The sequence below is a fragment of the Mirounga angustirostris genome, unplaced genomic scaffold (genome assembly GCF_029215605.1).
Source record: "Mirounga angustirostris isolate CCGP_5_RB_7025 unplaced genomic scaffold, mMirAng1.0.hap1 SCAF_1, whole genome shotgun sequence".
In the NCBI taxonomy this organism is placed as follows: Eukaryota; Metazoa; Chordata; class Mammalia; order Carnivora; family Phocidae; genus Mirounga; species Mirounga angustirostris.
The window spans coordinates 113,021,989-113,045,660 of record NW_026991709.1 but is presented as its reverse complement, the minus strand read 5'-3'; the positions used below and the strand labels follow the sequence as shown (position 1 = coordinate 113,045,660).

Genomic DNA, 23,672 nt, shown 5'->3' with positions numbered 1-23,672 from the left:
GATTTTATTTATTTATTTGAGAGAGAGAGAATGAGAGACAGAGAGCACGAGAGGGAAGAGGGCAGAGGGAGAAGCAGACCCCCCGCCGAGCAGGGAGCCCGATGCGGGACTCGATGTGGGACTCGATCCAGGGACTCCAGGATCATGACCTGAGCCGAAGGCAGTCGCTTAACCAACTGAGCCACCCAGGCGCCCTAAACTCAATATTGATACAATGCTTTTACCCAATTGACTATTTGTATTTAAATTTAGTCAGATGAATTAATAATGTCCTTTATAGCACTTTACTTCCCTCCTATACAGGTTCCAGTTTAGAATTAGCTGTGGCATTTAGTTGTCATGTTAGTCTCCTCTGGCTTGAAACATTTCCATAGCCGTTCATTGTCTTCCAAGACATGGCACTGAAATGGCCACCAAATTCCTCAGCCTGTGACAGTAAACATCTGGCTGCTATTACCTCTGGAGAATAGCATTTTATTCACAAAATACATGAGAAAATATCGGAGCTCAAATGTTTATCAAAATTAATCTCTTTGTGGGTAATTAAACTACAGACATTATAGGTACTTCCCAACTCATGGCTTGTTAGATATCATTAAGCCTAGCCTCCTGAGTAGAAATAACCCATTGGGAATGACTAGTATTTGTCCTGTGAGGATGGGGTATTTGCTTGACACTATTACTTGACATCCCAATGTCTTCACTCTGTAACTCTAGCTCCCTTACTCTCAAAATCCTTTGAGTTGGGCCTTTATTCAGAGCTTCCATAAGGAAAGCACAACTCCTAGCAAAGTCCTCCTCAAGCTCAGAAGGTGGGCTTCCCCCAGGAGCCTACAGGGAAGAGGCTCCTGGAATAGGCAGTCAGACTGGCTGCATCATTCAGGTAGTCAATGAAGCATCCTAGGCAGGTATCACAATCCAGGTAAGTTTCTCAACCACCTTCATGTGGAAAAACATAGAGTGACTATTTAAAACACACACACATACACACACACACAAATGAAGTTAAGACATCTAACTACCAAATCCATGTAATCATAGACACTGGTCTAGAATATACAGTGACTCTTAATTTCTAATTATTATTCTTAAGTACCTTATGCTCACTGTATCTCAGAACACCAAGAAAATAAACTTCTATTTGTCTCTCTTCAAATACAGAATGGTTTAATGCTATGATAAATCAGACAGCACTAAAATTAATAACTATCAGGTACAGTGTATTATTATAGTGATTTATAATACTCAGTGATTTATAATACTCAGTGATTTATTATTATAGTGATTTATAAATACACCTCTTCTAGTGTGATGAATTATCTTCCTAATGATGGTTCTACCAAAATATATCAACTAGTAGATAATTCCAAGTTCACAGAGTAATATGCCTCAGCATTATATGATTTTTGTTACAGAGAATTATATTAGAAGTATTTTGTATTCTTTTTCACATTCTGTTCTTTTTTCTTCTTAATGCATATAGAATTGTTATATGCTATTTTCTTATCTAACCCTGGTCCTGGGTTCAGGGTCCTCAGTAAAGGCAATAAAAGTCTGAAGTTCCGAACTCTTGGGCACCTCTACCATTACTGTGGAGGACAGACTTTATGGTGCCTCCAATGGTCCCTACCTCTTGTATTTACCCTTTGTATAGTATCTTCCTCTTAAGTGTGGGTGGGATTGCTTCTAACCAATAGAATATGGTAAAGATGATGGGATGTCACTGACATTATTATGTTATGTTACATGGCCAAGGTTTGGCATATCACTCCTCTGATTACTTTATATTATGTAGGACTCCGCCTTGCTAACAACCATGCTGTAGAGAGGCACGGTCCTCTTTGCTGGTTTTGAAGAAGCAAGTGTCCATGAATCCTAAAGCTGCAAGGAAATGAATTCTGTCAACAACCAGAGGGAGCTCAGAAGCAAATCCTTTCCCATTTGTTCTGATGAGACTGCAACCCCACCCCACACGTCAATTCCAACCTCACAGATCCCTGAGGAACCCTAATTGTTAAATTAAAAATGCATGTTATCTTAAATCACTACATTTGTGGTAATTAGTTAGCTTGAAATAGAAAACTAATATAATTATACTAAATGGACCTCATCTTAATGTTCTGATCTAAAATTATCTATATGAAATTTCTTTTGGAGGGTGTTAACACAACTTCATAGCCTATCAGATTTTTTTTTTTTTTTTTTTGGATGGGGAGCAGGAAAGTATGTACCTTAAATCTTAATAGTCCAAGAAATAGTCACTGACTAACCTTTTATTATATGCCTAGGGCAATATGTATGAATAAGATATGTTTCTAGTTTTCAAGGAGATTACAGTGTAGTGGAGAAGAAAAACACAGAAACAAGATTACTGCAACATACATGGACTGTTATCAAAGAGTATAGAAAATAGGGCAGGGAAGGGTAATACAGGTACAAATGGCTTTCTTGATGAGATAGTTCTCAGATGGGAATTGCCATTCAGAGGAAGAAAGGACACAAGACTTGTTGAGCTTCTATGCAGTAAGAAATTAATTAATAGTAATTATAAAAACAACAACTAAATGGTTAATATTTATATGTCCTTTGCTAGGTACCAGGTATTATTCTAAATGCATTATTTAACTAACTCTTTTTTTTTTTTAAAGATTTTATTTATCTGACAGAGAGAGACAGAACACAAGCAGGGTGAGTGGGAGAGGGAGAAGCAGGCCTCCCACTGAGCAGGGAGCCCAATGCGGGGCTCGATCCCAGGACCCTGGAACCATGACCTGAGCCGAAGGCAGACGCTTAATGACTGAGCCACTCAGGAGCCCCTATTTAACTAACTCTTAACACAATAATCTAATATAGATATTAGCCTCGTTTTATAGAAGAGAATTATTGAGAGTTTAAAGAACATCTGATTAGTGACAAGGATAGGATTTATTCCTCTGATTTCCCCCCAGACTTCTGAACCTATGCTTTTCCCACTATAATATAACTCTTTGGGTAAGGAGTCTTCTGACCTGCCTCTCCTGTCCCCTACTAAATTGCATGCTCCCCAAATTATCTTTGATTCCACTGGTTTCCTGATCATACATGTTTAAAACACCAAATATGCTGTAGGACAATTATTGTATAACTCATTTGTCACCTTGAATAGAATGTAAATGGTTTGATAGGCAGAATTGTCTAAATCATCTTTTACTCTCCTGTTTCTATCACAAACCCTGAAATAATAGTGATTAATAATGGCAAATGGATGATGGATGTTTAGGGTCTTTATAAGCAAAAGAATGTTCATTTTATTTATTATGGCTCATGAGGGTGATTTCTAAGAAAGAAAATCTCCTATTTCTGGGTTTGACTCATTCTTACTTATAATCATTTTTAGTTACACATTTAGTAACACAAACAAGCAGATGAGCAAATAAGTGAAAGATGGGTGGATAGATAAGTAGATAGATATAGAAATAGATAAATAACAATGCCTAAAAAACAAAAAAGGATGCTTCAGGGGAATGTACAATGATGGCCAGCATTACTTAACACTTGCTCCATAAGTTTGCTTACGCTAAACTCTTGACATGTTTTGTTTTGTTTTGTTTTTTAATTTAGCCTCAATAGCAACCATATGAGGGAGGTACTAATCCTATTAGGTGAGAAAAATGAAGATTTCAGAGGTTCACAGCTTATCTTCAAGGAGCATGTGACTGAGATTGATTGCAAGCAAGGCAGTCAGCCTAATGTTCGTGTCTGTGCCCTTAATCACTCCACATACTGCCTCCTACTTAGTTCTGTAGTTTGCCTTCCTGTTTTTTGTTTCTATCATGTTATGAGTTCATTCCATTCTTAGTAGGAGTATTTTGAGCCCTTTTCTGGACCAGGGCTCTGAGGTTCAAAAAGAAAATAGGCCTCTCTGTGTGTAGTTGAATGGTGGCCTTCCAAAAGTATGTGCACATCTCAACCCCAGGAAACTGTGACTGTGACCTTATTGGATAAAGCGTCTTTGTAGATGCAATAAAATGAGAGTCTGAGATGAGATGATCCTAGGTTACCTGGAGGGGCCCTAAATCCAATGACCAGTGTGCTTCTGAAAGACAGGAGAAAAGACAGTCATATAGAGGAGAAGTTCATACAAAGACATGGACTGGATGATTCTGGATGATTTAATTCTAGCACCTACTGCCTATATAGCCATAAAAAATTTTACTAGTTTCTTTGAACCTTCCCCTCCACCTCATTTTCAAAATAGGAACATGCACCCTGCAAGCTTTTGTGAGCGTTAGAAATAATGTATCCAAGACTGAAACTCAAAAAATGGCCCTTCTTAACAAAACAAGCACAGTAGTAGTAGAAAATATACATGAATATTATGCTTGTGTCTAACAACATTCTAATTATCCAACTCAGAAATCCAATAACATAGGCTTACATAAATATTTATTAATGACTCTTAAGAATAACAATGAGAATTGATAAACCCCTGGCCAGACTTATCAAAAAGAAAAGAGAAATGACCCAAATCAACAAAATCATGAATGAAAGAGGAGAGATCACAATCAACACCAAAGAAATACAAACAATCATAAGAACATATTATGAGCAACTCTATGCCAGCAAATTAGATAACCTGGAAGAAATGGAGGCATTCCTAGAGATGTATCAACTACCAAAACTGAACCAGGAAGAAACAGAAAACCTGAACAGACCTATAACCACTAAGGAAATTGAAGCAGTCATCAAAAATCTCCCAAAAAACAAAAGCCCAGGGCCAGATGGCTTCCCAGGGGAATTCTACCAAACATTTCAAGAAGAATTAATACCTATTCTTCTGAAACTGTTCCAAAAAATAGAAATGGAAGGAGAACTTGCAAACTCGTTTTATGAGGCCACTATTACCTTGATCCCAAAACCAGACAAAGACCCCATCAAAAAGGAGAATTACAGACCAATACCCTTGATGAACATGGATGCAAAAATTCTCACCAAAATACTAGCCAATAGGATCCAACAGTACATTAAAAGGATTATTTACCACGACCAAGTGGGATTTATCCCTGGGCTGCAAGGTTGGTTCAACATCTGCAAATCAATCAACGTGATACAATACATTAACAAAAGAAAGAACAAGAAACATATGATCCTCTCAATAGATGCAGAAAAAGCATTTGACAAAGTACAGCATCCTTTCTTGATCAAAACTCTTCAGAGTATAGGCATAGAGGGTACATACCTCAAGATCATAAAAGCCATCTATGAAAAACCTACAGCAAATATCATTCGCAATGGGGAAAAACTGAGAGCTTTCCCCCTAAGGTCAGGAACAAGGCAGGGATGTCCACTCTTACCACTGCTACTCAACATAGTATTAGAAGTCCTAGCCACAGCAATCAGACAACAAAAAGAAATAAAAGGCATCCAAATTGGCAAACACAAAGTCAAACTCTCACTGTTTGCAGATGATATGATACTTTATGTGGAAAACCCCAAAGACTCCACCCCAAAACTGCCAGAACTCATACAGGAATTCAGTAAAGTGGCAGGATATAAAATCAATGCACAGAAATCAGTGGCATTCCTATACATCAACAACAAGACAGAAAAACAAGAAATTAAGGAGTCAATCCCATTTACAATTGCACACAAAACCATAAGATACCTAGGAATAAATCTAACTAAAGAGACAAAGGATCTGTACTCAGAAAACCATAAAATACTCATGAAAGAAATTGAGGAAGACACAAAGAAATGGAAAAATGTTCCATGCTCATGGATTGGAAGAACAAATATTGTGAAGATGTCAATGCTACCTAGAGCAGTCTACAGATTCAGTGCAATCCCCATCAAAATACCATCTACTTTTTTCAAAGAAATGTAACAAATAATCCTAAAATTTGTATGGAACCAGAAAAGACCCCGAATAGCCACAGGAATGTTGAAAAAGAAAAGCAAAGCTGGCGGCATCACAATTCCAGACTTCCAGCTCTATTACAAAGCTGTCATCATCAAGACAGTATGGTACTGGCACAAAAACAGACACATAGATCAATGGAACAGAATAGAGAGCCCAGAAATGGACTCTCAACTCTCTGGTCAACTAATCTTCGACAAAGCAGGAAAGAATGTCCAATGGAAAAAAGACAGTCTCTTCAACAAATGGTGTTGGGAAAATTGGACAGCCACATGCAGAAGAATGAAACTGGACCATTTCCTTACACCACACACAAAAATAGACTCCAAATGGTTGAAAGACCTAAATGTGAGACAGGAGTCCATCAAAATCCTAGAGAAGAACAGAAGCATCAACCTCTTCGACCTCAGCCGCAGCAACTTCTTCCTAGAAACATCGCCAAAGGCAAGGGAAGCAAGGGCAAAAATGAACTATTGGGACTTCATCAAGATAAAAAGCTTTTGCACAGCAAAAGAAACAGTCAACAAAACCAAAAGACAACCAACAGAATGGGAGAAGATATTTGCAAATGACATATCAGATAAAGGGCTAGTATCCAAAATCTATAAAGAACTTATCAAACTCAACACCCAAAGAACAAAGAATCCAATCAAGAAATGGGCAGAAGACATGAACAGACATTTTTCCAAAGAAGACATCCAAATGGCCAACAGACACATGAAAAAGTGTTCAACATCGCTCGGCATCAGGGAAATCCACATCAAAACCTCAATGAGATACCACCTCACACCAGTCAGAATGGCTAAAATTAACAAGTCAGGAAATGACAGATGTTGGCGGGGATGCAGAGAAAGGGGAACCCTCCTACACTGTTGGTGGGAATGCAAGCTGGTGCAGCCACTCTGGAAAACAGTATGGAGGTTCCTCAAAAAGTCGAAAATAGAGCTACCATACAACCCAGCAATTGCACCCCGATGTTTATAGCAGCAATGTCCACAATAGCCAAACTGTGGAAAGAGCCAAGATGTCCATTGACAGATGAATGGATAAAGAAGATGTGGTGTATAAATATACAATAGAATATTATGCAGCCAGCAAAAGGAATGAGATCTTGCCATTTGCAATGATGTAGGTGGAACTGGAGGTTGTTTTGCTGAGCGAAATAAGTCAATCAGAGAAAGACATGTATCATATGACCTGACTGATATGAGGAATTCTTAATCTCAGGCAACAAACAGGGTTGCTGGAGTGGGGGGGGGGGGTGGGAGGGATAGGGTGGCTGCGTGATAGACATCAGAGAGGGTATGTGCTATGGTGAGCGCTGTGAATTGTGTAAGACTGTTGAATCACAGATCTGTACCTCTGAAACAAATAATGCAATATATGTTAAGAAAAAAAAAAAGAAGAAGATAGCAGGAGGGGAAGAATGAAGGGGGGGAATTGGAGGGGGAGACGAACCATGAGAGACGATGGACTCTGAAAAACAAACTGAGGGTTCTGGGGGTGGGGGTGGGAGGATGGGTTAGCCTGGTGATGGGTATTAAAGAGGGCATGTTCTGCATGGAGCACTGGGTGTTATACGCAAACAATGAATCACGGAACACTACATCAAAAACTAATGATGTCATGTATGGTGATTAACATAATAAAATTCTCAAAAAAAAAAAAAGAATAACAATGAGATTCTTTCTAAATCAGCCACTATTATAGAGAAAAGAAACTTCTGTCTCAAACTTATCTTCTAAATCATAAATGCCATTGGATTTTGTTTCCAGAATTTTGATACTAATTGTTGGTACAACACATCACATTTCAGCTACTGTGGAGATAGTGTCAACATTAAGTTGATGATTTTGCTCAAAATCCTCTTAATGATAGCCCTCATTTTAAGGCTGTGATGAAGAAATCAGTGATGTCTGATTTAGGAAGTCCTTTCCAAAGTCTACTCCCTATCTTGTAAAACCCAATTTACAAAATTCAATTGGTCCTTTTGATCACTTTCACTAATCCAGTTTAAGAGCTTAAAGTCCCCCCAAGCGGCCCTAATTAATGGCTAATATGAATGCACAAGCACACACTTGGACTGTATCTGGAAGTTAACAAATGCATCTGTATCTTGGGATTTGATCATGACCTTCCTTCTGTGGACAGCTGATTGAGACAATGCATTTGGTAGCTGTTTATATAAACTTCGAAAAAACCTTGTAGGTATATTGATTGATCTCACTGACTCCTATCCTTTCATTTTTATTTTACTGATTCCTCTTCTTCGGAATATTCTGTGTGGGGGTGAGAAAAAACCCACTATAAGAGTATAATAAAGACAAAAGTATCAATCAACACCACATCAATTCCTAAAGTATAGTCATTTTATATTTTTAGAGAAGCTAATTAGCCTATTGAAGACCAGGTATTTTCATAGGGAATGTTTCCCAAATAAAGTTTCTTCCCAAGGTCTTTTAAATCGATAATACATTTTTTGCCTATTGTTAAGTCATTGAGGGACAAATAAAAGCTTTCTCTTTTCTAACTTGTCTATTGCTTCTTCTGGATTCATTCCAGTGGTTGTATCATATTCCATTCATTAGAGTACATCCTACCAAAAGCACCAGTTGGAACACTGTTTCACTCCAATTTTGCCAAATGATTTGGTAAAAGAACGATGGATTAATCACAAAAACCTAGATAATCTGTAATAAGAATGTGAATGTTTCAATAGAAATGGTAAATTTAAAAGAAGGATAAAAACACCTTAATAATAATGTCTATCTATTGATATTTATAATCCAATAGCCATTCTCCTTGAGGACTTAAGGGCCATGATGTCCAACAGGGAGTCACTAGCCACATGTGGCTATTTATATTTAAATTAAATAAAAGTAATAATATTTAAAATACAGTTCCTTGGGGGCACTTGAGTGGAGCAGTCGGTTGAACATGTGACTCTTGGTTTTGATTCAGGCTTTGATCTCAGGGTCCTGGGATTGAGCTCCTTGCTCAGCGTGGAGTCTGTTTGAGATTTTCTCTCCCTCTCCCTCTGCCCCTTCTGCTTGTGCACTTGCTCGCTCTCTCTCCCTGTCTTTCTCTCTCTTTCAAATAAATAAACCTTAAAAAAAATACAGTTCCTTGGCTGCACTAGTCACATTTCAAGTGCTCAGTAGCCACACGTGGCTAATGGCTTTCACATTGGGCATTGTAAATATCGAACATACCTTCATCACAGAAAGTGCTATAGGACAGAGCTACTGTAGAGGGGAAATGGTGCCCTCTTCCATTGCCTGTTTCTGTTTATGTTAGAAAATAAGAAGTAGCAACATTGTCCATCTAAGATTAAATTACTTCAACTTCTCTTTGCTGGTTAGAGTCCATCTCTTTCAAATGTACTTTTCAGATTGCACACTGCAGAAATGACCCCTGAAATGATAGCTTCAATGGTCTTATAGAAATTATAATTGTTTCCTGTGTAAAATAATATGTGACTATTCACAGTGATTAAAACATCCTCAACAAATTTATATAGAAATAACCCCTAGCTCAGTCAGTTAAATGTCTGACTTCGGTTCAGGTCATGATCTTGGGGTCCTGGGATCAAGCCCTGCATTGGGCTCCCTGCTCAGCGGGGTGTCTGCTTGTCCCTCTCCCATTCCTTCTGCCCCTCCCCTGCTCATGCCCTCTCTCTCTCTCGTTCTCAAATAAATAAAAGCTTAGAAAAAAAAAGAATATATAGAAATAATAACTGTATATCCCCCTTGTATCATGCTTTTACATATTTACAAATGTATACATTTTTTTTTTGACACTGTCTTTGATCAGTTTGAAATGAAAGAGCCAAGAGGCTCTCTTTCCAGGAAACACATACACACACACACACACACACATACACACAACAAAACATCTTTTGTCTTTTACCCATTGTCACCAAAAATAAATAAATGATACAAATAGTTCTTTTACTGGTTTTAAAAGTAGAGCCAGAAATTATGTGAAGTTGGGACTCTTGAATTATTCATACATTCTGATTGAATGGGATCATTATCTCTGGCCTTACGAGCTAATAAATACTGTCTAATGCCTGGATACTGTTTTGATGTAATAGTGTCAGGAAAGAGAAATAACAACTGACTTCTTTGCAAGCTAGGGCCTAAATTAAGGAGGAGCTCCCTGATGAGTTCGTAGCAAGGAGTGTATGTGTGTATGTATGTGTGTGCGAGTGTGCATGCACCCACACCTGTGACTGTGGGTGACTGTGCACAGATACGAAATACCTTAGATGACTGTGTTAGTCAGGCTTCTTCAGTCTTTCCGAAGGCATTTATTTTATTTTATTTTATTTTATTATTTTATTTTATTTTCTTATTTTTTTTTTAGGATTTTATTTATTTATTTGAGAGAGAGAGAGCACGTGCCCTAGGGTGGGGGGGGGGAGGGGGAGGGCATGTGAGGTGCAGAGGGACAGAGAATCTTCAAGCAGACTCCCTGCTGACCGTGAAGCCTGACGCTGGGGCTCGATACCACAACCCTGAGATCATGATCTGAGCCAAAACCAAGAGTTGAACGCTCAGCTAACTGTGCCACCCAGGTGCCGCTCCGAAGGCATTTTAAATTAGACTTGCAACTACAGAGCTGCAGAACAGCTCGGCTGTCTGGTCTTGCTGCTATTTTTCTCTCCTTTCTCCATTCTCATCTCTCATGTAGTAGGTACGAGTATTTTAGAAAATGCAGATTGAGGCCCAGTAAATGATTATGCTATCTAATCGTTTGCCAGTGAACAGTCAAATAATCTTAAATTATAGACCAGTGGGTTTTTTCCCCCAGATTGATTTCAATGAGTGAATTTGCTTGAGTTTAATATCACCATAAACCGGAGGAGTGTAGGAAGCCTGAATTAAGGTTGTGCTCTTAAAAGCAATCACAGAAAGATGTGCATTTCTAGAAGGTTTGAAAGCATGGAGATAAATACAGTTGACAGTTGGTTTCAGAGAAAGTAAAATTAGAGGCGGACTATGTTACAATATATCTTTATAGGCTAATAGTTACAGAGATGTAGCAGAATCTGTTAGACATCAAAGAAGAATATCATTATTGACTATGCTGATTTGTTTAACAAAATACATGCTGCCTTTTCTTTCTTTAGAACACCACTTTTTTTTTTTTTCAAGCGATGTGGAGTCTATTAAGAGTATAAGAACATCCAACAAAGAGCCTGTTAACGATTCAGTAGTTTGCAAAATTCACACAAGACCAAAAGTCTTTCCTCTGAGACAGCTGGCTGGGTCTTACACAGAATGCGTAGGTTTTCCAGAATGCTTTTCCCAACGTTTAACACAAGCTAGTAAGTCATACAATTTAATTAAGTTTTTAACAGGAATTAAAGTGTGTGAAATGCCTACTGGAATGGGTGTGAACACTATTTCTAAAACGCTGCCCTAGCAGGGCTGTCTGCCTCTTTCTACTATAGGAAGCAATGGAGCATAAGTGAGTTGTTGTTGTTTTTAAGTAAACACTCTTTATTAGCCAGTATAGCTAATCCTTACCTGTGATTGTATTGTACTTTTTCTATAAAATGGCCAGAAAATTTTATTTTTAGATTGAAGAAACATTTGAACTTGGAGCACTAAGAAAAATGTCAGAGGTGGGTAAACTATAGTGTTCTTTTTGTGACTATTAATATTTGGACCTTTGTCTTTCCGAAATAGGAAGTGCTCCTCCAAAGGGAGAGAACAAGGCGTTTCATGCCTTTGCCTCCTGGAAGACACAAACTGCTAATTTTTCTCCAGTGTTTTCCACCTGTCAGCGTGCTAGGTGCAGACCTGACAGTCCACCCATGCTGTAATTCCGCAAGGCCGGCATGGCTGGCAGGACATTCACAGAGCGCCTGTCCCCAAACAGGGCCTTTGGCACTCAGCTTCCCCTGTTCACTTGCACTGTGACAGGCTGCACACAAGACAGATATGTGGATCAAAGGCAGCGCCTGTGGATACACCCAGCAGGATCCGAAGAGCATTACTAGTGTTCTCAATAATTTGCTATTAGTATTGCAGAAAAAGTGAGGAGTGCACTATTGAGTGATAAAAACATGTCTTCATAAGGAAAATATACACAATATATATTTTGGATGTTGGATTCAAAAGGGTCGCAAAGAACTGCAGAAGAGCATGCTAGAAAGAAAGCAACAGTGCGAGCTGGGAAACTTTCAGATCCCTTCATACAGAGAGTTTTGCTCAACTGTGAAAATGTGATGGATGGAAAATGAAAAAATTAGGTTCAGAGAAAGACAAGAAATGAGGTAGTTCTACCCTGACTCCTGTCACGGTCTCATGTAATTTTGCATTATTATTTGTTTTTCTCTTACAATGTGGAAATGTGATGGACTCTTTAGAATTAGAGTTCCGACTTTATGTAGAATTTTTTTTACTTTATGTTTTTATTTTAATTCTAGTTAGTTAACATACAGTGTTCTATTATACAGTCTTTGTGTAGAATTTTTCTGTCATGAGACCCTGGAGCAGTCACTGTCTTAGAGTTCAGTCAGCATTGCCCCTGCCTCCACATCTGTGACTCCAAGCCTCTGCCAGTCAGCCCTCTGCTGGGTTCTCAGAAACAATTACGGAAAGGGACGTGCCTGCATATTTAAAGTGTGTACATTTATAATCCAATATTAAATTTACACAGGCATATATGAACTGAGAGCCACGCTCAAACTCAGTGATATATGGGCTTGCCCCACGTCAAGGGGGAGATATGGCGTCTTACTCTTTGGTATTTTACCCTCCATCTTTGGACTCTGTAATACACTCCATTTGTTGCCATTTACAGAACCCGTATTTCCAAGTTTATTACTTAATATTCCCTCAACCAAACACTCCACTTTCTCTCCCAGCAGGACCCATACCGCATCAAGGCATGCCTTCCTTCAATTGTCTGATACCATTTGTGGGCACATAAAGGCCTAACTCTAAAGAATGAGAGAAGAAACAGGGTTTTCAATAGCATCACTAATTTTTCTCTCACTCTCTTTGGCCTCCTGCTTTCCAACAGCCTAATTTTCCTTGTTGATCATTAATTTGATTTCAAAGAGGAATTAATTAAAATAATTTTGGTATTAGCATATAATAGCATATAATAGACAGAAGGCAACCAAGAAAAATGATGCCATAGATGAATATCAACGCAAATTAGAAAACAGTATGCACAATTTAAACTTACCTTTTAGTTGAAGTATATGTACACCTGTTTATAGAACAGCATAAAAGGACATAAATGAACATAACAAATATATATATGTATATACATATGTCTGAGAAATGGATCACGGTTGGTTTTTTAGTCCCACCTTTTGTTTGCCTATATTGCTAATTTTCCTACAGTGAGTAAGAATTGTTTTTGTAATATTATCAAAATTATTTTTTTAATGTGTAAAAATGTGCCAAACTTTTTTTACTATACCTGTATAATACAAACCCATAGCCAGCATCTCACATTTCACTTGTGAGAGAAAATTCATTTGTCAGTATTGGTTTGAAGATATAAATAAGCCACTTGCGGTACTGGTAAATACATGGAACTTCATGGGAAAACCCAGATTCTAGTCTCATCCTTAACTATCTGCATAACCTTGCTAACTTGCACACTTCACACAATGTGTCCTTATGTGTAAATGAGAGGGCTGGAGTAGAGATTGGGAATGTCTCTTCAACTTTGAATCTCTATGATCACTGAATATCACATATAACATTTGAGTTCTCTAAATAAGTAGACCTTAATATTGGAGGGGAATAATACTCTTCACAAGTAATAAGGCCACTAATGTGCATGTATTTAAAATGCTTATTATCATGAATCCCCCCTAAATAATACTATCAAATGCCATTTGAGTACTTATTATGTTTCAGGCACTGTAAAAATTATTTACATGACTTAAGTCCTTAAATCTTCAAAGCAAGCTTATGAGTTATAATGTAATTATTTTCACCATTTTACCGGTAAAGGTATCCCCCATGAAGTAGGTTAGTAAATGAATATCTATTTTTTTTTTCAAGAAGTAAAAATGATACACCATAGTCAAAGTAAACAGGTAGGGATTCATCTTTCCAATAGGTTGATCTTAACACGTTCATTAAAGTCAGAAATTGTAAAGTTTTGCTTTTCTTCATATCCTCATACAATGGTTAGAATATAATTAAATGAAAGTTGGGTGAGAGCCCTCTAGCTCCAAAATTAAATAATTATTTAGGATTGTATTTGGGAAGTGAGGTGTAAAGAAGAATATATGTGGTACGTCCCCAGCTGTGAGAGGAAGCTCGTGGGAAGGCAATTTCATTTCGGCTACCTCAAATCTTTAGTGCCTCCTTTACCAACACTCATTGCCTGGTATCCTGTGCTGTAATTCCTGGAGTGGCCACTAGATGTCAGGCATAAAGTCTACGTGTGACAATAAAAGAGACACTTTTATGGCCTGTTTTCAAAGGGAATAATCCCTTGCCGTCCTCCTCATTCTGCCTTATGACATGGCACTACAGGGTAGAATGTCACGGGTGGTCCACGAACTATCAAATCTTTAAGTTGGTCAATCTCTTCACAGCAAAGAACAGGTTTATATGCCCCACACATAGTACAGTGTCTGGCTGAAAATGCTCAAGAAATATTTGTGTTTGGATGTTGTAGGGCTTCTTCATGGATTTTTAGATCAGTTATGGAGGGATTTCCTTCTATCCTCAATTTGCATAATTTCGATGGTCTCATGGGGCTAGCCTGTGGTAAGCATAGAGAGGTACTCTATTAATGGAGACTCATGTTGACCATGTTCATTGTGTATCTACATGCGTAAGAGATCTGAAATAGCCATAGCTATCTTTTCCTTAGTTTCCTCTTTTTGAGGGGAAAGAGTAGCCACATCTTTCCCTACCACATGGTTGTTGAGAAGAGAAGGGCAGTTAGCTGCCTTTGACTTTTCCAAAGAAAAACATAATTCAATATCCTAATGAACAAACTTCTAAAATGGGAGTCTATCTTTCAATTCATGTCAAAATTACAACTCAGATCAGATCGTCTATTTCAAATCAAGACTCAGAGATGAAGAGGAATTCACCAGAATAGGACGTGCCCTCTGGGGCAGAGCCAATAGTAAGTCTTTAGACAGGGCTTGTAATCAGGAAAATGTGAAGTAGGTCTAGGTAAGGCAGGATATTAGCATGTCAGAGATCTGCCACAGATATCTGAGAACCAATTATGAGGCTTGAACCTGGACGACTAGCAGAAGCGAGCTGGTCAGAGAGAAACCAACTAGGCAGTGAGGCTGAGGTCAACAAGAAAGGGATATGTATGCAATCAACAAAGCAATAGTCCAATTTCTAGAACCAAGTACACAGTCATACCAAGATACCAGGTAGAAAAGGTTTGAATGGCTATTGAAACATCAGATTATTCATCTAACCATGCAAATTCTATTTGGCAAGGAATTAGTTTGATCCACAGCTGGGACAGGTGTAAATCCATAGCAAGTGGCCTACAAGTGTGCATATTGGAGAAAAGGGGAGTAGGGTATACTTAAAACTTACCTGGAACCCTCTCACTTGCTAGACGTGATGGTGAGTTCAATAACAGCAGAAAACATGACTCCTGAATTTAAGTAAAGGCAACTGGGTAGATAAAATGTTTAAAAATATCTTACCCTAGTCTAAAATTATAACAGCTCCTTTTAAATGAAATAGCTTGTGCTTCTAATTTCTGAGGACTCACACAATGATATGGTCAGAAGGAAATCTACTGAGGGTTAAGCTTTTGTACATGATGTTATTGTAGCTCTAATACTTTCAGGTATCCTCACAAGGGGTATTGTACTCATTTGAGCATTATGGAGAGGGAGACACGATCTTCTGTAAATTAAAATGGGCTCTAGCCTGCAAAACTAGAGCCACATAATCTTTTTTCCATTATTTCCTATTGAGAGGCTAACTAATCTATTAAAATGAGACAGAGAGTTTATCACTTACTAGATGTGTGATTACTGGGATTTATCTTTCAGAGACCCCGTTTTATCAACTGTAAAATGGGACTAATTGTACCTAACATGAAGGATGCTTGTGAGGGTTAGAAGCTTCTCTGGCACATAGGGAGCACTCAAATAATTACTATTACTATACCAGGGGGTCATTGCTATTACCCCACTGAGTTCACATACATCTAACCAGTGGTATCCAAGTGGTATACCAATGTTTATTGCTAAATAGAGGGATTATATTACAGGATTTTAAAAGACCCCAAGTTCCCTCTAATAAACTTTGCTTAGGATGGGTTGTCGAAGATACCACAGAAAGTTCAGGGGCATTTTTAAAACCGGCTGGCACTCCATCTTCCCACAGGACAGTATCAACTCCCTAAAATGAACCATTCAAAACCCACCAAGGGAAAATGTAGATCTAGCAGGTTTTTGAGCACAGTGCGAGTCAGAAGTCCAGAACTGGTCCAGACACCACAGGCTGAAATTGAAGAAAATCATCTTGTGCCCATGGGATGCCTCTTTGCCTTAAGACTGCTTATATTGAACTCAACAAATCTACCAGTTGCTGAGCAATTATGCATGTAAAGTAGATGGAAAACACCTCAAAATGAACAGTGCTGACTCTGCAGGATACTGAAAGCCATCCTAGAATATGAATCAGGCTAAAATCCAAACAGTTACTCCATGTGCTAATAACCATAGTGACATGGAGTTGATCCCTGATTTCTGTTTTGGGCCTTAGTCAGTATACATAGAGAAAGCCAGGATGTTTCACTCTTCCCTGTTCTGTTTCCTACATTATAAGGAAAGGATAGTTCAGAAGGATAAAATTTGTGAGACCAGGTTTCTCAATACATTATTGTAAAAGTCAATTAATGTGTAACTCGTTTGATCATTTATATAACATAATCTTTAAGAAACTTGTAGATGTTACTTAGGGAAACTCAACATAACTCAAAGTTAATTAAACACTGAGAATGGTGTTATTTTATACCATCACACCATTATCCCCAACACAACAAAACACACACACACACACACACACACACACACCTTTCACCTTTCAGCTCCCACACAGGCACATCACATGCCTTTCAGCAAGCCCAAAATCATTTTTAATACTTGGCCAAGTGGCATTGCTAGCATTCATCTGGGAAAAAATGGTTGACATAAAATATCTAAATTTTAAAACTTATCACCCATGTGGAAAATGAAATCTAAGAAGACATTTTGCTGAAAGATTCCATAGGCAGGTGACTTTACACTTTTATTCATCACTAGGTAACTATTTCAACCCCTTCAGCTACTATTTCTAAATTTTCTCACTCTCTTCAGGTTGCCAACCACGGCTCCTGATCTTTTGTGCTTCTAAAGGACCTAAACTTTTCTCATTACTAAAGTCACCCAAAGTAATCTCTTCAACTGTCCTCTTCTTGACCTTGAAACATCTCTACAGCCACATTGTCTATGAGACTGGAGCAATCCTTCCCCATTCAAAAGCTAACCCTACTAACACACCCTAGGATGAATCTAGATGATTCTATCTTGTTCTCTCTGGCTTTCTCTCATCAGCTTTCCCTCATAGACTAGATAACTGACAGAGTTATCTACACCATGGTGTGGCTAAGGGTGGAGTTTGGACAACCTGACTCCTGAAACATTCTCATCTCTACCCCCATTTAAATATGTTCTTCCTCCCATATTCCTTTTCTCAGTTTGTGGCACCGCCATATCCACCAATTTCTCAGGGAGAAGCTCAAAGTCTCCAAATATCTGAGTTATGTGCTACTTACTGCATACCAGATACTTTTCCGAACATTTTACATGTATTTGCTCATTTAATCCTTTCAATAATGCTATTTGAGTAGGTACCGTTAATACGTCAATTAGATAGATGAGAAAGAATGAGGCACAGAAATTCCATAACTGTTCCAAGGCCAGGCATAGGCCAAAAGTCTCTCTGACTCCAGAGGCGTTGCTTGTACCTGCTGCAGACACACCTGGCACATGACCCCTGCCCCTGCTCCCCACTCAAACCAGCTATGATCTCCAGTTTGTTCTACCTCCATACATTTGTCTTTCCATCTCCATCCCCACGGGTTTAGAGCAGTACTTCACTTCTAACCGCCTTCTAACTCATTTCTCTGCCTCTAGTTTTTCAGTTTCTTTTCCTTCTGGTCCATTTCCAAAAAACACAGCTCTGATTATTTCCTTATGCCTCTCGATAATATCCAAGAATGTCCCCTTTGCTTCTGAATTAAATATACCTCCTCAGCCTGACATTCAATGTTCTTAGCATTACTACCTCTGGATGTCTTTTTGGGGGCTTATCTCCCAAACTAGAGTATTCACTTTTTTTTTTGAGTATTCACTTTTTCCATGAGTTTTCAATTATATGCTCTATTTTCTCTTTAGCACTGGCCCCATATCAATGGTGCAAAATATACTATACTTCCAAACTGGCCATAATACATTGTGCTCCTCAGTTGCAGCATATACTGTGCTTCCCCTAATCCAAAACCTAGTAGTAGATGGAGATTTAAACTGGCTTCAGACAGAATTCCAGGAGGCCGTGCAGATGACTAATTTTCCTTTCCTTTGCCTCTAGCACCTCAAATTCAGAACACTGCTGACCAAGGCGGAGTCCAGGCAGACCAGTAAGTGTGTGTCTTGCCCGTGTTCCTATCAGCCCCTGAGTCCAGGGGGCAGATCTGAGAGCCATTCTGATCTCCCCTGCCTTCTCTGATTCAGCACTTGCACCATCCAGTTTAACCCTCAATTCTCCTATCATCTCTTCTTTATTACGCTCCCCAACCCCTACACCCTTCTCACTTCCTCTGATATGAATCTCTTTGGACTCCTAAGGTGCTACTCAAATGGAGAGCAAAATTTCCCCTTGTCTCGCACTGGGCAAATAGCCAGCAGGGAATCCTGGCTTGACTCTGCTTTCTCTTAGTTTCCATCAGTTCCCTCTTCCTCAACCCTCTTCCCTTTGCTCTCAGCGCACCACCCAGAGAGGTGGTCCAGGCCAACAGTACACTAGGGATTAATGATGCCAACTCTGCATATAACCTTGAACATGAATGTCCCTTTACCCACCTCAGCTAGGTAGACCTGGTGATACTCTGTCTCTATTTCAAGGCCTATCTTATTTACCATCTTTCTGGGAAAACCCTCAGTTCAGGCCATTTAATAAATCCCAATTTTTTAAGGCATTTAACTGTGTCCTAGATGCTACACTGCATACTTTAGGTGTGTTGTACATTTAATCTTTACAGGGAGAGGTCATCATTATTGAGCCTGCATTTTTAGATATGGAAATTTGGTTCTAAGGAGTTACGTGGTATGATCAGGGTCATACTGAGTTGGGCTCAAACTCAGGTCCATCTGACTTTAACATCCGTAATTTACAGAATATTCTGTTTTATGTGGTTATTTGTGTGCTATAGTCTTCTCATACCTTTATTATGGGACTCCATTAAGGCAGGTACCTTACCTTTCTCCCTTTTGTATCTACCTACAGCAGCTAATAGAATATCTTTACTATATAGTAGGACCTCAGCAAATATTTATTGAACTGAATAATTGACACTAAGTCATTTGAGACTTAAAAGTAACAGGTCAGTCTCTACACTGACGTGTTTTCAGACTTCATTCTCTCCAAGTACATAAACAAAACAATGTGCATGCTCTCTATCTCTCTCTTTCTGTTTTCAGAGACACCTGGTTTGGAAGTTGGATGTATTTGACAGTTGAAATGAGATGCATTAAGACAGGACTAAAGCTCCCGCATTTTTATGTCACTGATACCCTTTGGCCAACTCAACTGGAGCTCCATGTTTCTTTATTTTTGTAGATCTTTTTACTAGAGCCAATAGAAGATGGGGATAAAATACAGAATAAATAGTCCAAATTCTCTTTGCCTAATTTAGAATTTGTGAAAATCCAGGTGAAGAGAAAAACCAGGATTATAGTTTCTCTTCCTTCCTCTTGGTAGAAGGGAAAAAAATAAGGCAAGGAAAACTAGTTTACCTGAGCAAATAAACAATACAACCACCTTGAGCAGGCATGTTTATCTAGCTATTTAAGAGCACACATTGAATTCAAGTACTTTGGGAGGATCTTTCCAAGTGCAAGTGGCTAGTTAAAATTTTTTTTTTTAAAGATTTTATTTATTTATTTGAGAGAGAGAGGGCAGGAGAGGGGGGAGGGTCAGAGGGAGAAGCAGACTCCCTGCCGAGCAGGGAGCCCGATGCGGGACTCGATCCTGGGACTCCAGGATCATGACCTGAGCCGAAGGCAGTCGCTTAACCAACTGAGCCACCCAGGCACCCAATGGCTAGTTAAAATTTAAGGCGAGCCTTGGGTTCTTGCGGCTGATACTCTGCTTTTCCAATTAGAAACAATTTTCACCTGCTCATTAAAGTAGGGCGTCTACACGGCTTTTGGATTCAATTTCATTCAATTAAATAAGTATTTATTGAGTGTCTATGTTGTGTCAGACTGAGAACACAGTGTTCAGTGTGTGGTTCAATTACCTATGTACCCTGGACAAAAATAAAACTGTTTCTTCCAAAGATCCTGTAATTCAGATGTTCATACTAATCTCACCTGGATTTCATTGCAACGACTCTAAATGGATGACATTTTTATGTTGGAGGTTTGAGGAGGTGAGGTTAAGGAGCTTGAGCAAACCGGTGATAGAAACAAACGAACTGTTGAGGTTTCTGACAGGGAGAACAGCGCCCCCTTCTTCATTTGCCTTCTGGGCCTCTGTGGAAGTCTTAGCTTGTTAGCACATTGTTTGATTTTACACAAAGACACATCACACCCCAGTGCAGCAGTAAACTAGACCTGAGAATCAATAAAAAACAATCCAAGTGTTAATATGGCATCATGCCAAAATCCACTTATTTCATGATATATTAAATATTGAGCTTAAATTTACCGAGATCCCTGTGAGATGTTACCTCTTAAAGCAAGAGAATTTAATAGGTAGGGCTGTCAGAGAAGCCTTGGGAAAAAGAACCACAAGTGTTCAGTTGCATGTGTATTTCACTGATTTAAAAGGAATACATTTTAGATAGGTCTTCACTATGTGTATCCACATAAACTGGGTCTGTGAGATTAAAATACAAATAAACGTAGCACTGGTTAACCATTTTCCAGGAAAATAACTAATATCAGATAATTCACTGATTCAAAGCTCAGAATGTTGAAAGTCTGCAAAACAGAATCACTTTGTAGAATCACTATTGCTGTCATGTCTCTTCTGAACCATTGTGTGTAATTGCTGTGGAAATGTGAAAACGCCTTTTTTTTTTTTTTTTTTTTTACCTCTCGGCTAGCACAGTTATATAACCCATTCAGTCTTTTGCAAGTTTGGTGCAAATGATGCCAGTCAAAGCATCCAACGGGACCCTCAGACATTAGTGTATTAGCCATTATCTGTTACACTTCTGGACCCAAATAACAAATAATATGCCTGGAGGTGCCGTCGTTTGTGACTGCTAGCTTCCCCGCGTGGCATATGCCTGGAGAGTCTCAGATGGGAGGTGATGGCTCACAACTGTGGTGGCGAGATGACTTAGCAGAACCCGTGATGATGTCCTAATGGCCTCCCGCTGGGGGGACAGGAGTAATTGTTTGTCAGGGGCGGGAACACATCTGTAAGAAGGCATCGTCTGCAAACCAAGCAGCCATGTGGAAAGGGGAAGTGAGAAACGAAGGGCTGGGGAGACAACGGTAGAGAAAATGCACAGGTTGAGCTGGATACAGGAGCGGCTGTGGGGCAGGCATGGGGCCAGGGAGGAGCTGGTTGAGTGAGATCGAAGTCCTGTGCTTCGGAAAACAATGCAAACAATTATTTAAAAATGAAACGCCTGCCTGCTAAAGTTACCAGCTTCTTCTGGCAACCTTGAATCATAATGAAGATGCGAGACAGTGAAATGCTGGGGAAGAAATTCAGAGTAGCGAACAGGGAGAAAGCTTGCATAATTGCACATTCTCTAGGAGTGTTTTCAATGCCTGGGCATTCTTTTAACAGGAGTCCTTTCAATGTTATATTTTACATCCAATCGCTTCCTTTGTTCATTGCTTACCCTAGTGATCTAAAACGAACCACTGTTTTTAAAGCCATACTTTTAAAATCAAGGCAAAGCTATTGAATTTACATGCATTAGAAACATCAATGTCATATCATACAATTGAAGGATATTCAGAGCTCTGTTTGTGGCTGCACTAAGCATCCTCCATTTGATCAGAAATAAGCGAGGGCAAGTAAGCTAATTAATGCTGCAAAATGCTAATTCCCTCCACCTTTTATCTTGGGTCTAAATTTTGATTTTATCTAATTTCTGAGGAACTGAAATGCTCATGCCAGTGGAGTCTGTCATTATTAAAATATAAATCAATGCATAAAAGCATATTGGCCTATGGGAAAGACTGTAAAAAAATTTAATGCCCTCCACAAACAGCTGTGCTCCTGACCTAGCAGTTTTTTTGTTTGCTTTCCTGACAGCCTACCAGATTGTATCTATTTTAGTACTTCTAGCACATCTGAAGAGGTTTCAACAACATAGGCTTTAAAATATGAAATTATATATCAAAGTTGTTACCTTTAAAATAAAATAAATATTAGGCAAATAAATTTTCCTCTCACCTCACCTCTACAAATACAATCTGCTGTTAAATATCAGATTAAGCACAACTGGATGATGAGGTTTTTAGTATAATGGTTTAGAATAGTGATAAGGGATTTTTTAAAACTTAAGCGTGGGAGGCCCATGAAACTTGAAAGGTACGATGTATGTGAAAGTCTATGCAAAAACTGCCTCTTATTTCTGTTACTTAGAAGGCTTTCGACCGTCAACAGGCATTTTCAGCCAGAGGTCTCAGTTGTGACCAGGATGGGGCTGACGTGCAGGTGAATTCTATTAGGGGAAGAAAATGCAGGAAGGTGAAGGGAAGGAGGAAAGAGATCCATGCTCCTGTTATTCAAGAAAGCATCCTAGGGACACCTGGGTGGCTCAGTTGCTTGGGTGTCTGCCTTCAGCTTGGGTCATGAGGTCCTGGGATCGAGGCCGGCATTGGGCTCCCTGCTCAGCGGGGAGCCTGCTTCTCCCTCTGCTTTTGCCCCTCCCCCTGCTGGTGCGCACCCGCGCTCTCTCTCTCTCTTTCAAATAAATAAATAAATAAATAAAAATCTTTTTAAAAAAGCATTCTAAGATTTAGGGTGACCAGTGAGGGTTTTCTCAGGCTGTGGAGACTTTAGTGCTAAACTGAGGAAGTTCCAGGCAAGTTGGTACAAACAGGTCACCCTACTAACTGTAATTGCTGCTTGCTAGTCTAATACATGTAGGTTTCTTCACAGTATCACTAGTCTATGTATTTCTATCTATTGATCCCATTAGAACTCATTCAATATCCATGCCCCAAGTTTCAAGATAACTTCTACTGGTTTTTTTTTTTTTTTTCTATGTTAAAACCATGAGGAAGAATAATTCTTTTGTAATCCTTCATGGCCATGTTGTTTTGCATGTAGTTGTGGTCTGGACACCCAAGGACAAGAGAGATTTGTTCTTGCCATGGCAGATCATCACAAGCAAGCTATGACTCTCAAAAACCGGTATGTCTGTGCTCACTCGTAGTACATATATCATACTACAGATAACTAAGTGATATTTGCTTTATCAGGAATAAGAATCTCAAGACAGATTATATGTTTGAATTTGTAACAACATCACCAAAAAAAGCAATGCTCTCTTCTTTCTATCA

General features: G+C 38.9%; 1 long non-coding RNA gene across 1 annotated transcript in view; it reads left to right on the top strand.

Annotated features, from left to right (window-relative positions):
* Window positions 1-23,672, top strand: part of LOC123863743 (uncharacterized) — a 41,777-nt gene that overhangs the window by 11,984 nt on the left and 6,121 nt on the right. Inside the window, exons 2-3 of the long non-coding RNA XR_006795633.2 lie at window positions 18,505-18,553; window positions 23,440-23,523. This is a non-coding gene — a long non-coding RNA (uncharacterized LOC123863743). The remainder of the gene's footprint in view (window positions 1-18,504; window positions 18,554-23,439; window positions 23,524-23,672) is intronic.